Source organism: Copadichromis virginalis, linkage group LG3 (genome assembly GCF_057382275.1).
Source record: "Copadichromis virginalis isolate Kocher_CV1m ecotype Utaka linkage group LG3, C_Virginalis_male_GT1.1, whole genome shotgun sequence".
Classification (NCBI taxonomy): domain Eukaryota; kingdom Metazoa; phylum Chordata; class Actinopteri; order Cichliformes; family Cichlidae; genus Copadichromis; species Copadichromis virginalis.
The window spans coordinates 13,878,567-13,894,007 of NC_140620.1; the positions used below are offsets into that span (position 1 = coordinate 13,878,567).

The 15,441-nt window shown below is 40.5% G+C and overlaps 2 long non-coding RNA genes across 2 annotated transcripts; both read left to right on the forward strand.

Annotated features, from left to right (window-relative positions):
- Nucleotides 1-1,593: 1,593 nt before the first annotated feature.
- Nucleotides 1,594-3,216, forward strand: LOC146712933 (uncharacterized). The gene is made up of 2 exons (XR_014917446.1): nt 1,594-2,701; nt 3,052-3,216. It is a non-coding gene; the product is annotated as an uncharacterized LOC146712933 (long non-coding RNA).
- Nucleotides 3,217-5,291: 2,075 nt separating this feature from the next.
- Nucleotides 5,292-7,372, forward strand: LOC146712934 (uncharacterized). The gene is made up of 2 exons (XR_014917442.1): nt 5,292-5,616; nt 5,906-7,372. It is a non-coding gene; the product is annotated as an uncharacterized LOC146712934 (long non-coding RNA).
- Nucleotides 7,373-15,441: the final 8,069 nt, after the last annotated feature.

Sequence of the window (15,441 nt, forward strand, 5' to 3'; positions counted from 1 at the left end):
AGTCTTTTATTCTGTATGTTGTAGCTCTTACGGTGTGTTCACATACACGGCTGTTTAATAAAAGGATTGTGAACCATCAGTTTGAGAGACCATCTTTTCAACCGGGGATGCTACAGTAAGAGCTTGACCCCAGCTTAGAAGAGCTCAGCATCGAGGTCCCAGTTCCACAGCTCCACACAAGGTCTTCTGGGATCTGATGGTCAACTAAATTGCCCCGTCCTCAGCATGGAAGCATCTGAAGAAGAGACAGAGTTTGCGGAGGATCCCAAGGCCAATGAGGAAGAGGAGCCTCCACACTCTGTTCGTCGAAGGAGGCCTACTGAAAAAATGAAAGCATATCAGGAGGAGGAGGCCCACAAGAAAGAAAAACGGCTTCTCAAAGTTTATGATGAATGGAAAAAACAAGTACGTAAAACACGAGAGCAATTAAAAGGAGACTTAACAAACAATCAAATTGCTTCACTCATGGACATGTTAGAGAATGAAAAGGAGAATGTCATAACGTTGTATATGGAAATTAGAGAAAACATTACTCCCTCGAGTGGCACAAGGCGACTCATAGACGCATGTGAAGCAGTCACCAGAGACATTATCAAGATTGCTCATGAAAGACTCTCAGACATAGATGACTATGATAGGGACAAGGTAAAGATACTTCTTTGTGAGCTTCTTGAGCCAGACTATGCTCAGTCCATTTACAGTTCCTCAGTCACGCACTCAAGTAAAAACTCTTCTGCCAGTAAGTCATACTCTGCAATGTCAATAGTAGCTGTTAGGAGAACAGAAGCTGCAGCAGAGTTGGCAGCCAAAGAAGCAGAGTATGAGGTGTTATTAGAGGAGGAAAAACAAAAGGAAAAGATTCAGCTTTTAGAAGAAAGGCAAAGAAAGGAGCTTGAATCTCAAAGGCGTGAGCTAGAGAAACTGAAGGCTGAAAAGGAGTTAAAGGCTGCACGAGCTAGACTAAGGACCTATGACACTGAGATAAAGAGTGAAATCAGTGCCTCTGATGTTGACTATAGAAACACTGCTCAGAAAGCCCCCACAGTTTCTAATCTCAGTAAAGTCCCTGACAACAATGTAGTGTCTACCTCACTTCCACAAACAGATGTCCTCTACTTAGCACAAGCAGTACTAGATAGTGTTGCATTGAACAGACTGCCAGTGCCAGAGCCCTCCACGTTCACAGGTGACCCAATACAATTCATTGAGTGGAAAGCTTCCTTTACTGCTCTCATTGATAAAAGGAACATCTCACCTGCTGACAAACTGCACTACTTAAAGAAATACATAGGGGGTCCAGTTCGACAAACGCTTGATGGCATCTTCTATAGAAATGACAGTGAAGCATACAGAGATGCATGGGAGCGTCTCAACCACAGGTATGGACATCCATTTGTGGTACAGAGGGCTTTCAGAGAAAGACTGGCAAAATGGCCAAAGATCCAAACAAATGACTCCACAGGATTCAGGGCATTTGCTGATTTCATTCAAACATGTCACGAGGCCACGCCCCACATTGAAGGCTTAAGCATTCTCAACGATTGTGAGGAGAACCAAAAACTCGTTCAAAAGTTACCAAACTCACTCAAAAAAATGAATGAGGTGGATTGTTCAGTGTATATTAATTATTTATTTTCATTTTACTTAAAATATATGTTTTTGTTAAGTTAACATATGTTTTTCTAATCAAGTCTACGTAATTGTGTCTATTATTCAACGTACATAATACTAATGTGTTACTTGATCGCATAACATTTAAGTTAAGTCAATTAGGATCGATATACCTTGTATATCCACAAGGTGGCAGTAATGCAAAAACAGTTGTAATGAAACCGCGCAGAACAAGAAGGTTTCACGGCTTGTGCCTGCTCATGCGCAAGACTTCAAATTTAACTGAAAAAGGCTGTTTTGGCGCCAAGCTACTGTTTCTTTGAGAGGTAAGACCACTTTTTTCTTTGACTATGTTGTGTAGTATCTATATGTCCAGCATGGTTATATTTTGCGTTTGTCTTACAAGACATGTTATATCGTTTGCGTGCGCTTGTTTTACATTAGTTTTACTGGGTCCTGGACATGCTTATTTTGTGGACTGTGTAAGAAACATTTTTATTGTTTTTTGTTTTATTAAGGGATTAGCTACAGGGGTTCATGGGGTTATTCTTTCAAGGGGTTATTTTTCCATTTGCTTTCTTGGGATTCCTTTTCTGTAATCCGAGAGTCGGAAATATCGAATAGGATAGCAAGGATAGCATAAAGTGACATTTAAAATCCAAAAAGTCAAGGGCGAAAGCCACTGTGACACCATTGTTCTGCTCTATCAGTAATCTGTATTATGTAAAAATGGTCTGTAAACACAGCATGTTTCCTAGCGGAGTTATACATATCAATGTAGTTATAAATTACAGTTTGTGAAAGTACACACTTAATTTTTTTAATAAAATTATTCAAGACATATGAGTGGACAGACAATGGAGGTCGACAGACCTGGTGATAATTGCTTCTATAGAAAGTTAGCACATGGCAGTGTCAATCTCTTGCTTTTCTTCTGAGTAGTATTTTATTTAGTTGTAATTCAAACAATAATTTGCTTCTTGAAATTAAGGAATTAATTATTTTTTTTCTTTATAAATCTCAGATCCTGCCTTTACCTGCTCCCTCCTATACTGATGTGGTGTATGTGGTATTGCTGAGCTTGTATGTGGTATGTGAACTGTTATACTTTTAAAAACAAAACTGTTTTATAAGTTAAGTTTTCTTTTGTGACCCATCCCATGCCCCTGTTATTTCTTCTCCACATCTGAACCATGGTAAAGGTTGCAGTTCAAGGGCCTGAGGCATGAAATTCTTTTCAGATCAGCTGTGATCAATATTTTTTGGAACTTGATAAATAACAATAAAAGCTGTAATGGCTCCATTAGCATTTTGTGTAAATGTTTGTGTTAAAATTATAGCTTTAATGAGGTCTTACTACATTAGTTTTAGTTTGTATATGTGTACATATAGTATGTATATTTACAGTACAGTATGTTGTGTTTGTTGACATATTTTCAGGTGGAAGCAGAATATGTGAGGATTACTACTGCTGCACTTGTTCCAAGGCTTTTTACACAACTTGACCAATACACTGACCAGCTCATAAAAGTCTTCAAGAAAAAAGGAGGCGTTGCAGGGAAGAAAATTAGACAAACTTTGGCCCCAGCCACACAGGTGCGTTATTCTGTTGGTAGCAAAATATTATGGCTAATAAGATCATTTTCAAATTTAAACAGCTAGTGTATGGTAGCTGCACAGTGCACTTACATTTATATTAAGCAAGACAAAGTTTGGTACTCAAAACGTTGGAAAATTTAAATTACCGTACTTTCTGGACCATAAGCCGCTACTTTTTCCCTAGGTTTTGAGCCATGAGGCTTATACAAAGGTGCGGCTATTCTGTGGATTTTTCTTCCACCACTAGGGGGACTCTAACCAGAATTAGAATAAAAAACAAGATAGATGAAAAATCAATGCAAAGAAGAATACACTACTTTTTCTTTAGCAGATAGAACACGCACAACAAATTACCAACTGGTAATTATTTTCAAATCCTCGCCCCTTCATCATGGAAACCACACGAAGAAGTTCGTATGATGCAAGTTTTAAGTTGAAGGCCATCGATCTTGCTATCCAGGAGGGAAACCGCGCTGCTGCACGCAAGCTTAGCGTCAATGAGTCTATGGTGAGACGTTGGAGGCGGCAGCGGGAAGAGCTCATGCAATGCCAAAAGTCGAGAAAAGCTTTCAGAGGACATAAAAGCAGGTGGCCTGAACTTGAAAATGTCCTGGAGGAATGGGTGAAGACACTGAGAGCAGGTGGCCGAGGTGTATCCACTGTACAGATCCGACTGAAAGCCAAAACAATCGCCCGCGAAATGAATATTAAAGATTTCAAAGGTGGGCCGTCATGGTGTTTCAGATTTATGAAACGTAAAAACCTGTCCGTCAGGGCACGGACCACTCTCTGTCAGCAACTCCCCCCTGACTATCAGGAAAAAGTTGAAAACTTCCACAAATTCGTTGAAAAAAAGATACAAGAAAACTCCATCGGACCAGACGACATAATCAATATGGATGAAGTACCTTTAACATTTGATCTGCCTCTGACCAGGACCGTTAACAAGACAGGTGCATCATCCGTGTTGTTGAAAACAACAGGCCATGAGAGGACGCACTTCACCTGCATTCTGGCATGCACGGCATCCGGACAAAAACTTCAACCAATGGTGATTTTTAAGCGCATAACTATGCCGAAAGAACAACTCCCGAAAGGCATAGTGGTCAAAGTTAACACCAAAGGGTGGATGATAGAAGGTCTAATGAAGGAATGGTTAACGGAGTGCTATGGGAAGCGCCCGGGAGGATTTTTTTCACCGGAAAAAAGCACTGCTTGTTTTGGATAGCATGAGGGCCCACATCACAGATTCTGTGAAAGCAGCGATCAAGAAAACAAACTCCATTCCAGCTGTGATTCCTGGAGGTACAACAAAGTTTTTGCAGCCACTTGACATCAGTGTAAATCGGGCATTTAAAGCTGCACTACGGGTTGAGTGGGAGACTTGGATGACAAGCGGTGAAAAGTCATTCACAAAAACTGGCCGCATGCGAAAAGCATCCTTTTCTGATGTCTGTCAGTGGATCCTAACAGCGTGGAGTGCTGTGAAAGAATCCACCATCACCAATGGGTTCCGAAAGGCTGGACTGCTGCGCGAAGAGAGCGGCGCACCTTCAGAGCCAACTTCACCGGAGGATGACAGTGACACGGAGAGCGAGACTGATGGAGACAGATGTGATGAAGCGCTTCTGAGCCTGTTCAACTCCGACACTGAAGAAGACGACTTCATGGGTTTCAGCGAAGATGATTAAAGTGACATGTGGTTTCAAATACAGGAAAAATGGAGGTAAATAAATAGCGGTTATTTTCTCTTGGTTCTGTTACGTTTTAATCAGCAAAGTTGCTGCCGTGTTAAAAGGCATTGTTCGGAAAGAATCTGTTCAGGTACATACTTGTACATTTGCACTACAAGATTGTTCTGTACATGCAGTAAATATCTATTTTTTCATCATAGATATCTGCGGCTTATAGCTGGGTGCGGCTTGTATATCTTTTTTTTTTTAATTTTTTAAAAATAGAGCGGATGCGGCTTATATACAGGTGCGCTCTATTGTCCAGAAAGTACGGTACCTAAACATATGTAAAATCTGATCCCTTGATTTAGGTTAAACCAGAAGTGAATGTTTTTATGTCATGTTTTGAATGCAAAAAAGATGATGTATTAGTTTGTCTTTACCTCCATTATGGACATATATAATGTGGTGGAAACCCTGCCCAACAGGTTAACTATTCATGTCCATGTGATGATTAGTTGGTCTTGTGTACATGTCTATCTGTGCAGTGGATATGTCATTCATTTTGCGTATAATGTGAGTTTCTGTCATCCTAAAGTATATCTGTTTTCTCTTCCTGTATCTCTGCCACTCTCTACAGAAGGAAAGTATTGAAAAGGGGAGGGAGTGTGTCCTCAGGGCACTACCTTTTTACCTGAATGAAGACCCAAGCATCCTCTTCAAAGAATAATTGGTTGGTAATTTTAGTTTAGTTTTTTATCTGTATTAAACCAAATTTTGAATAACTAATGTTGTTGCATGTTGTTGTTGTTGTAATTTGCATGGAACCTGTTTAAATGTTTTGGGAAATCTTCTTGTATACCCAAACTATTTATATTTATCGTTGAATCTGTAGTCTAAAATAGTGGCGCACTGGGGTGCATGTTCCTAATATTGTGTTTACGTCATTAAAGGGTAGCCTTGGCCCTTTTTCTTTCTTTTTTTAAAACTGGATGCCATTTTTCTATGTTTTTGTGTCTAAGCTACAGCTGTTCAGAGGGAGCTGGAACAAATTACCCTTGCTATCTTTACCATCGAAAGAGCTGATGCCAGCACTCCTCCAGCCGATGTGGGTATAACCATCTAGTGTGTCCTGCATGACCTGGAAGACCTGGCCTCTGCATGTGCACTCTTAATGGGTGGGATATATGCACTGAATCTCAGTTAACCTCAAGACTGAAAGCTTTCTTTGAAGTACTTCAGAAGCTCTTCCTTCATCTGTATGTCAGCATACTCTTGACCAAGGTACAGTTGCTCAAGAATACACTGAATGAATAAGCCAACCTTTAATTTGGATGATGAATGTTCTGTCAGATGGACAGAAGTTTTTCGGAGGCTGAATGGGAATAAAATGGTAATTTGTAAATGACAGATAACGGGAAAATTACATTTAAGAGAAATTTAGAACATTTTGAAAAGTTTGTAATCTACTACAATTTGAGAGATTTTACTGTTGTGGGGGGCTAGTAAGAGACAATCAAAAGTATTGAGATTTAAAGGATTTAATTGAGAGATGATACTGCACCAGAAATGTTGAAGGATGGTGTGTATATTAGCGTCAAGGCATATTGTTATGAGGTGGAAATATGTTCATATTCAGTTTGTGTTACATTGTGTGCATTGTAAAGGTAATTGCAATACATACTAAAAATAAGGGTAAGTTAGGAGGTTGATCTGATATCCTCGTGTTGGTGTTGTTCCCAGATCATCATACTAATGTTGTTCCAGGATCAACATTGCAAGTGACCAATCAGAATGTTGTGACGTCATACTTTTGCGACTTCGGGAAAAACCGGCGTAAAACAAAAAACTGTACTTAAGCTGCGTGAAACCGCCTCTGTCCGCCGATCAACTGACCCTAACCGTAACCCTTTAATAAACAGTAAGCAGAATTGATATTGTCCTTGCAACATTGGAATTTCATAAATCCACGAATGGCTTGGCGCGCAAAAGAATAACGTCACAACAATGTGACAACATTTTCATGATGGTCTGGGAACAACACCAACACGAGGATATCAGATCATCCAAGTTGGGAATGCAGGATGAATGTATATTTTGTGGACTTTTAAAGACGAACAATTGTTTCCATGTTAAAATGTTTACATCTGAAGTTTTTTGCCCAAACACTAGTAAAATAAATGTTGACAGTGGCGAGTGTTAAATGGTTACTGCTGTGCTGTTGCAAAAAAACTGAACGCTGACAAGCTGTTTTATTGTTAGACCATAATGTTGGCATGTTTTGTTAAAGTTTTATTTGGGATGGTGATGTAATTTTCTTTGATTGCTAATATCAGTGGACTATTTATTATTATGATTATTATGATTATTATTATTGTTGTTGTTGTTGTTGTTGTTGTTGTTACATAAATTTTTTTTAAATTGTGGCTGTTGAGGTGGACACTTCACTTTGCATTGTTAAAGGAAAGCACTTCATTGGCATTGTGTTACTGGACTGACCCTAAGCAATCATTGCAAATAGCAACTTTGCTATCCATTTTAGACACTAAAAGAAAAAAACACTCCACAGACCTTACTAGCATCACATGTGCATAACTCAAGTGTCATCTTATCAATGTGTTATGTGATCTTCAATGCGTTTTTTTTTTCTCTCTTCTATTTCTGGTAGATACAGACATTTAATTTAAAGTCTTGATGTTGCATCTGTCTACATACTGTTAATTACTAACCCTAATGAGCTGTTGTGTTTTATTTTGGACTGGGTTTACACAAATGCTCACTGAATGTGTTGGCAATAAAAGAAATTTTAAAAAATAAGTTGGATGTACTTAATTCATTTATGTGGAACCTGTTGACAAAATAGATTTATGTAAAACTAATTAATAAAGCACAAGGTGGCTGAAAATATAATATTTGAATTAATCTAACTTAAATTTAACATTTTACTGCCACAAATAAGAAATGTGTTGAAGTAACTAATCTAAACTATCTAACCTGAAAATATATCATCTATGTTCATACAACATAACTTGATTTAGTTAGTCTTAAATATGTCTTGTTAATCTTAAGTAGTTTTTTTTAAATTAGATGAACTAAAGATTTTTGCTTTAAACTAACATAATTCAATTTCGTGGAACCTGTTGACAAAATAATTTTAATTAAAGTCAACGTTTCATTTTTTTGAGCTGCAAGGTGGAATCGTCAGGCCACTCAGTTTATGAAAGAAAGTGGGAAGTTTCCAGGTTTAAAGGACTTTGCCAAGTTCATGTCTTCTGAAGCAGAGATCATGTGCAACCCGATTACATCATTTCAGGCTCTCCACTCTGCAAACTTCACCACCGACACTGGTAAGGGCTGCCAAAAGGACAAAAGGCCCACCTCTAGTGTTCTCCATACCCAGGCGATAACTGAGACTGAAAATAAAGGTGCAAATGTTAAGGCCCCATGCATGTTCTGTCAAAACAACGGACATAAACTTCACAGTTGTCCACAGTTCAATGGAATATTGCTTGAGGAACAAAGGAAACATATAAAGGAGAAAAAACTCTGTTATGGTTGTCTCAAACCCGGACACAGCGCAAAGAACTGTAATTACAGACTTGTATGTGAAGTGTGTAAGAAAAAACATCCTACCTGTCTGCACGACTTCAACTATAACAATGATAAATCAGCCTCAAACCAGCCACAAACTCAGATCAGCACAGAACAGGCTGCAACCACCCTGTCTCTGAATGCAGAAGCCAGTGAACAGTGCGTGAGCACCTCCATGATTGTACCAGTATGGGTTTCTTCAGAGCAACATCCAGGTACAGAAAGGCTTGTTTATGCCCTCCTAGACATGCAAAGTGACACAGTGTTCATTGACCAAGATGTGTCTAATAACCTCCAAGCTAAGGCTACCCCAATAAGGTTGAAGCTCACTATACTGCTTGGTAAGGATGTTGTTGTGCCAAGCGAACGCATCTCAGGTCTCAAGGTAAGAGGCTATAACTCCTCAGAAATGATTGAACTCCCTCCTGCTTACACTAAAGAATGTATACCAGTTAACCGCTCTCACATTCCTACCTGTGAAACGGCAAGGCGGTGGAATCATCTCAAGGAAATAAGGAACGAGATTCCTCCACAGCTAGAATGTGAAGTCGGCCTTTTAATTGGCTATAGTTGCTCTAAGGCATTAGCTCCAAAGCAGGTAATCTTAGGAGGCGAGAACGAACCCTATGCAGTTCGCACAGCATTGGGCTGGAGTATTGTAGGCCCGACATCATCTTATGGTGACTCTTCTAGCATGTCTACTGTGTGTCACAGAGTTGCAGTTAAAGAGCTTCCCCTAGTGACTCCAGCTGATGTAATCAAGGTCCTTGAGTCTGACTTTAAGGATAACGACAAGGATAACAAGTCAGTGTCTCAAGATGACATTCTCTTTCTCAACATGTTAAAGGAAGGCATTTACAAAAACACTGAAGGCCATTATGAAATGCCACTTCCATTTAAGGAAATACCTCCACCTGCAGACATCAACATGAACATACCACTTGGAGACCCAGAGGTTAAGAAGGTGCAGGCACTGAACACGCTCAAAACAGAGAAAAAAGGTTTATCAGACAAGTTAACAAAGTTTTCCTCATGGTACAAAGCCACCCAAGCCATAGCTCGACTCATTCGCTGTGCCAAGGGAGACAAAACAACAGGCCACAGTACAGTACAAGAAAGACAAAATGCACAATGTGTTATTCTAAAGGACACACAAGCAAGTGAATATGCAGAGGAGATAAGGTTGCTAAAGAACGGGAAACCACTTCCACACAAAAGTAAACTGTTTCAAATGGACACTTTTCTTGATACTGATGGACTCCTTAAGGTGGGAGGAAGACTTAAAGATGCTTCATTCTCCTCCATACTGAAACACCCAGTGATAGTTCCAAAAGGTCACCATGTCACTCAACTAATAATAGATCATTTCCACAGTAAGGTGCAGCACCAAGGGAAAGGTTTTACAATCAATGAGATCAGAGTGAATGGATTTTGGATTCCAGGCATCAACAAGGCCGTGGCAAATTTTATACACCAATGTGTGAAGTGTCGCAAACTCAGAAGAGGCACAGAGGAACAAAAGATGTCTGATCTCCCAATGCAGCGCTTAGATCCATCTCCACCCTTTACATTCTGTGGAATGGACTGTTTTGGTCCTTTTCTAACCAAACAAGCTCGCAAAGAGCACAAGCGTTATGGACTTCTTTTTACATGCCTTTGCTGCAGAGCAGTGCACATAGAAATGTTGGACAACATGACTACAGACGCCTTTATCAATGCGCTCCGCTGTAGCCATAAGAGGAGCAGTCAGTGAGATTAGATGCGATCAAGGAAGCAACTTTGTCGGAGCCAAAAATGAGCTACAAGAAGCTTTAAAACAAGTGGACTCCAACCGCATTACCACATTTCTTGCAGAGAAGCAGTGTGACTTCAAAATGCACACTCCTCATTCAAGCCATACAGGAGGTGTATGGGAAAGACAAATCAGGACAGTTCGAAACATTCTGCGCTCCACAGTTTCACTTTCATCTGGCAGAATGGATGACGCATCGTTAAGGACATTCTTTTATGAGGCAATGGTGATTGTAAACAGCAGGCCTCTAACGGTGGACAACCTAAGTGACCCAAGCAGCCCAGAGCCCGTGACGCCAAATCACCTGCTTACTATGAAATCAAAGATATCCCTGCCCCCTCCAGGCACATTCATCAAAGAGGATATTTACGCACGTAAAAGGTGGCGGCAGGTGCAGTACTTATCAGAACAGTTTTGGTCACGTTGGAAAAGGGAGTATCTATCCAACATCGCAACAAGACAGAAATTCCAAGGAGAAACTTGAAAGTTGGAGATGTTGTCATGGAGAAGATGGATGATCTACCCCGCAATGAATGGAGATTAGCACGTGTAATGGACACAGTAACTGACAAAGACGGACTTGTAAGAAAAGTAAGGATTTGCTTCGGAGAAAGGAAGACTGAGAAGGGACAATGTTCAAGTAAACGTTCTATAGTGGAACACCCAGTGCAGAAACTGGTTTTGCTATTAGAGACTGTTTAACTGTATTCTAAAGTTTAAGGTTCAATGGAACTATGTGTTATCATACAGTTTAATGGTTACGGGTCATTTCTTCATTAGGAAATCATTATCGCTTCAGTTAATTCCCAGTTAAGCTCTTAATGATTTGGTGGGAGTGTAAATGACCTCATTAATATTTGGTAAAGTGTTTTGTAAACTTATGAGTGGCTATTATATTGTTGGAGTGAATGCTTTTATTTTGAAAGTCACAGAGCGACAAGGTGCCGTAAATCAAGTGGCGTAAACCATATGGCAGAAGCACGAGTTTTAATGCACAGAGAGAAGGTGTTGTCTATGGTTAATGGACGGGAATGGGAAAAAGAACGGCTATTAAGGTGCAACACTGAGTTGAAAGCAGTTTCTTAGCACCTGGTTGATGAGGGAACAAGGTTTGTACCAAAGTTTGTCCTGTAGATATGTATTTTGTTGTTTTACGGAGCGCATAGCTGCTGACCGCTACTAAGCATATAGGCTAAGTTTTCACCCACTAGAGGGCGCTAACGTACCTCGTCATGTTTAGGCAGCGATGCAACGATTTCACTTATATGCAATAATTTACAAGTTTTAGTGTTATTTGTTATGTAAGGTAAGGAGAATTAATTTGTTTAATAATGAATAAGTCAAAAGGTTAAAGGTAACACACTGTTTGATTTACTAATAGTCTTTTATTCTGTATGTTGTAGCTCTTACGGTGTGTTCACATACACGGCTGTTTAATAAAAGGATTGTGAACCATCAGTTTGAGAGACCATCTTTTCAACCGGGGATGCTACACCAGTTTCTACTGATCCTGAGGCGCCTTTCATTCTAACACCTTCCATATTGCTGACCCAGAAGGGGGGTGTTCCCTCTCCTACTGTAAGTGAGTTTTCAAGAGGGGATCTGCTCAAAAATCAGTGGAAAAGAGTTCAGGCCTTGGCAGATACCTTCTGGGCTAGGTGGCGCCGTGAATATTTGAGCACATTACAGAGTCGGCACAAATGGCAATCTCAGAAACCTAATCTCAAAGAAGGAGATATTGTTCTGCTCAAGGACGATCAAACCAAGAGGAATCAGTGGCCTATGGGAATTATTGTCAAGGTTGTTCCCAGCAGAGATGGACTTGTTAGGAAAGTTGAAGTTAAGGTGATACGGAACCAGACAGCGAAGGTCTTCTCTAGACCAGTTTCTCAAGTAATCTTGTTGTTTTCACCACAGGACAATGACTCATCAGCAAGCTAGAGGATTGAGACTGTGGCATAAAGTGGCATATCTTTAATATGCCAGGCGGGGAGTGTCATGGAACGGACATATTATAGGTGTTTAAGAAGTGTTACTACCACCTAGTGGTAACTAAGCAGAATGTCTTTTTTGTAGAGGAAGTGGTATACAGGAAGTAGTGTGCTCTTTAGCTGCTGCAGCGACAGCATTTGTAATCTGATGGCAATCTCTGCAATCCTGATGTTAAAGTCCACAATATCGGCTTCATCCGTAAGTTCCTATACATTTAATGTGTATTAGTAAGTTTTGACACTGTTTTGAGTTAAATCATATGGAGGCAGGTAGATGCTTGTATTTTGTCAGCAGATGCTTCATCTGTGGTCGTGTGTTTTCACTAGAGCAATGTTATTCTCCCAGTGTAATGGAACATGTCTTCATTGTGTATTTTGTATTCCCTTTCTTTGTACAGTTTTACAAAAAAAAAGAGAGAGAGAGAATTTATTTTCATCATTAAATCCTGCCAAACACAACAAGTGGCCTGTTTCTTGGAGGATGAAGTGCTGGGAATAAAAGATTGTTAAGCTAGCTGTATAGCTGAAATTACGTTGCCTGCAACAAACTTTAGTGAGGACAGCATAATCAGACTTTTGTCTAAATGCAAGCGTGGAGGCAATTCTATAATCAAACTTATATTCTGCTTTATGTATCTCTTTAAAATAAATTACAGAGAGAGGGTTAGGGTTGATGTAATTCACAAGTCTGACCTCTGAGGTTGAGTCATTATGTCATTTGTTCAGCTTAGCTTAGCTAGCTTGTCTCTGTCCACAGTCAAAGATAAAGAGCAGCTGTACCTGGGCCTCCTTGTTCTGATGGTTGTTTGACAATAACTGACATCTTCACTTCTCACAGCTGAGTAGACCACAGCTGAATCAGTCTCTGTGGAATAAAACAGATTGAGGTACAACAACAACATCTCTGCTATAGCCAATTTTTTTTTCGTTTTTTAAGTTTGCATCATAACAAAATTAATCAAAATTAAGTAATATGGTTTATGAACTGTAGCAGCTTTTCAATTTTCTTATTTCTTATTATTACCAAAAAGTGAGTACATGAAACTTGGGTGGGGGTGTTTGTGTGATGGATGACCACAAAGCTGCCATTTTCTTTCAAAGCAGTCTGACACACTTAACCACAAAGAAAAAAGCAAGCATGTTCTCACAACAAGAACACTGTTATTAACCATAACAGGATGCACTTCATTGAAAAGCCTTATAAATGTCATTTCATGAACAGGCTGAATGTATGTGGTTTGCAGTGTTGGGCAGGTTACTTTTAAAATGTATTCCACTACAGATTACAGAATACATGCCCCAAAATGTATTTTGCAACGTATTCCGTTACATTACTCAGTGAGAGTAACGTATTCTGAATACTTTGGATTACTTAATATGTTATCAAGCTTTTTACAACTACATGAATGTACTATTGCTGTGGGTTTTTCTCTGTATCTATTATTGTAGGATCTACTGTACAATATAAAGCGCCTTGAGGCGACTGTTGTTGTGATTTGGTGCTATATAAATAAAATTGAATTGAATTGAATTGAACTGAATTGAAGTCAGTGAGTCGGGGATTATCGCCTGGATGCCGAAGCTTCCAGTAGCCAGGAGAATGCGATCTTCTTCTGCGAGTAAGCTGTAATCCTTCATGGCCAGCAGCGCGGAGTTGGTGAGGCTAGCTCGCACCAGCAACTGTTGGTGGAAGATGTGAGTGAAGAGGAATCTGCCATCAGCCATTCCTAGCAAGGTCATCATGCTCTCCATGAGCACATGTTTGGAATCTACAGACTGGGACAAAATGAGGGCTGCTTCTAACAGTTTGAATGAGTTTACGGAGACTGTCACCTCCTATATCCACTTCTGTGAGGACAGCATTGTGCCATCACGCACTAGGGTGAGTTATAACAATGACAAACCCTGGTTTACTCCTAAACTCAAAAAGCTGTGGCTGGAAAAGAGAAAGGCGTTCAGAAGGGGAGACAGGGGCCGCTACAGAGAGGCCAAGTACAGGTCCAGTAAAGAAGTGGACATTGCTAAACAGCACTCTGAGAAGATGCAGCAGCAGATCTCAGAGAATGACTCGACCTCTGTGTGGAAAGGTTTTAGGAATATCACCAACTACAAGTCTAAAACCCCCCACTGCACTGACGACTTGCTCTTGGCCAACACCCTCAACGACTTTTACTGCTGTTTTGACGAGCCATCAGGCAGCCTTCACACCTCCAACGGCCCCAACAATAGAGACACTTTGGACACTCATTCCCCCACCTCTCCCTCTCCCCCCACCACAGAGCTATCACCACCATCAAACGAGCTGGCCCCAGTGTTTTCTGGCATTTGAACTCCTCACTGCAGGCATGTCATGTGCCTGCCTGCTTCGAGTCCTCCACCAGTCCCTGTCCTGAAGAAGCCAAGGATCACTGGACTAAATGACTACAGACCTGTGGCTCTGACATCTGTGGTCATGAAGTCATTTGAATGCCTGGTCCTCTCCTACCTCAAGATCCTCTCCTGGAGTCCCTGCATTTTGCATACAGAGCCAACATCTCTGTAGACGATGCTATCAACATGGCTCTTCACTTCATCCTGCAGCATCTGGACTCCTACGCCAGGATTCTGTTTGTGGACTTCAGCTCTGCCTTCAACACCATCCTTCCAGACCATCTGAAAGGCAAGCTTTCCCAGATGAATGTGCCTGATCCCATCTGCTGGTGGATCACTGACTTCCTGATGGAGAGGAAGCAACACGTGAGGCTGGGAAAGAATCTCTTGGACTCCCGGACCAGCAGCTCCTCTGCTCTTCTCCCTGTACACTAACTGCTGCACCTCCACCCACCAGTCTGTCAAGCTCATCAAGTTTGCAGATGGCATCACTGTTATTGGACTCATCTCGGACGGGGATGAGTCTGCCTACAGGAGGGAGGTTGAACGTCTGGTGTTGTTACAGTATGTTTTGCACTAAGTACCACAGTAATTTCCTAATAAGATAAGATAATATAACCTTTATTAGTCCCACGCATGAGAAATTTGTTTTACTGTAAACCTGCTCAACATTTGGCAATAAAAGCCTTTCTGATATATGCAATCATCCCTGAACTCATCCACTCCAAATAAACCCAGCTCATTTTCCCAGCTTCCCTCTGTCAGTGGATCATAAACTTTCTGACAGACAGGAAGCAACAAGTAAGAAAAACAC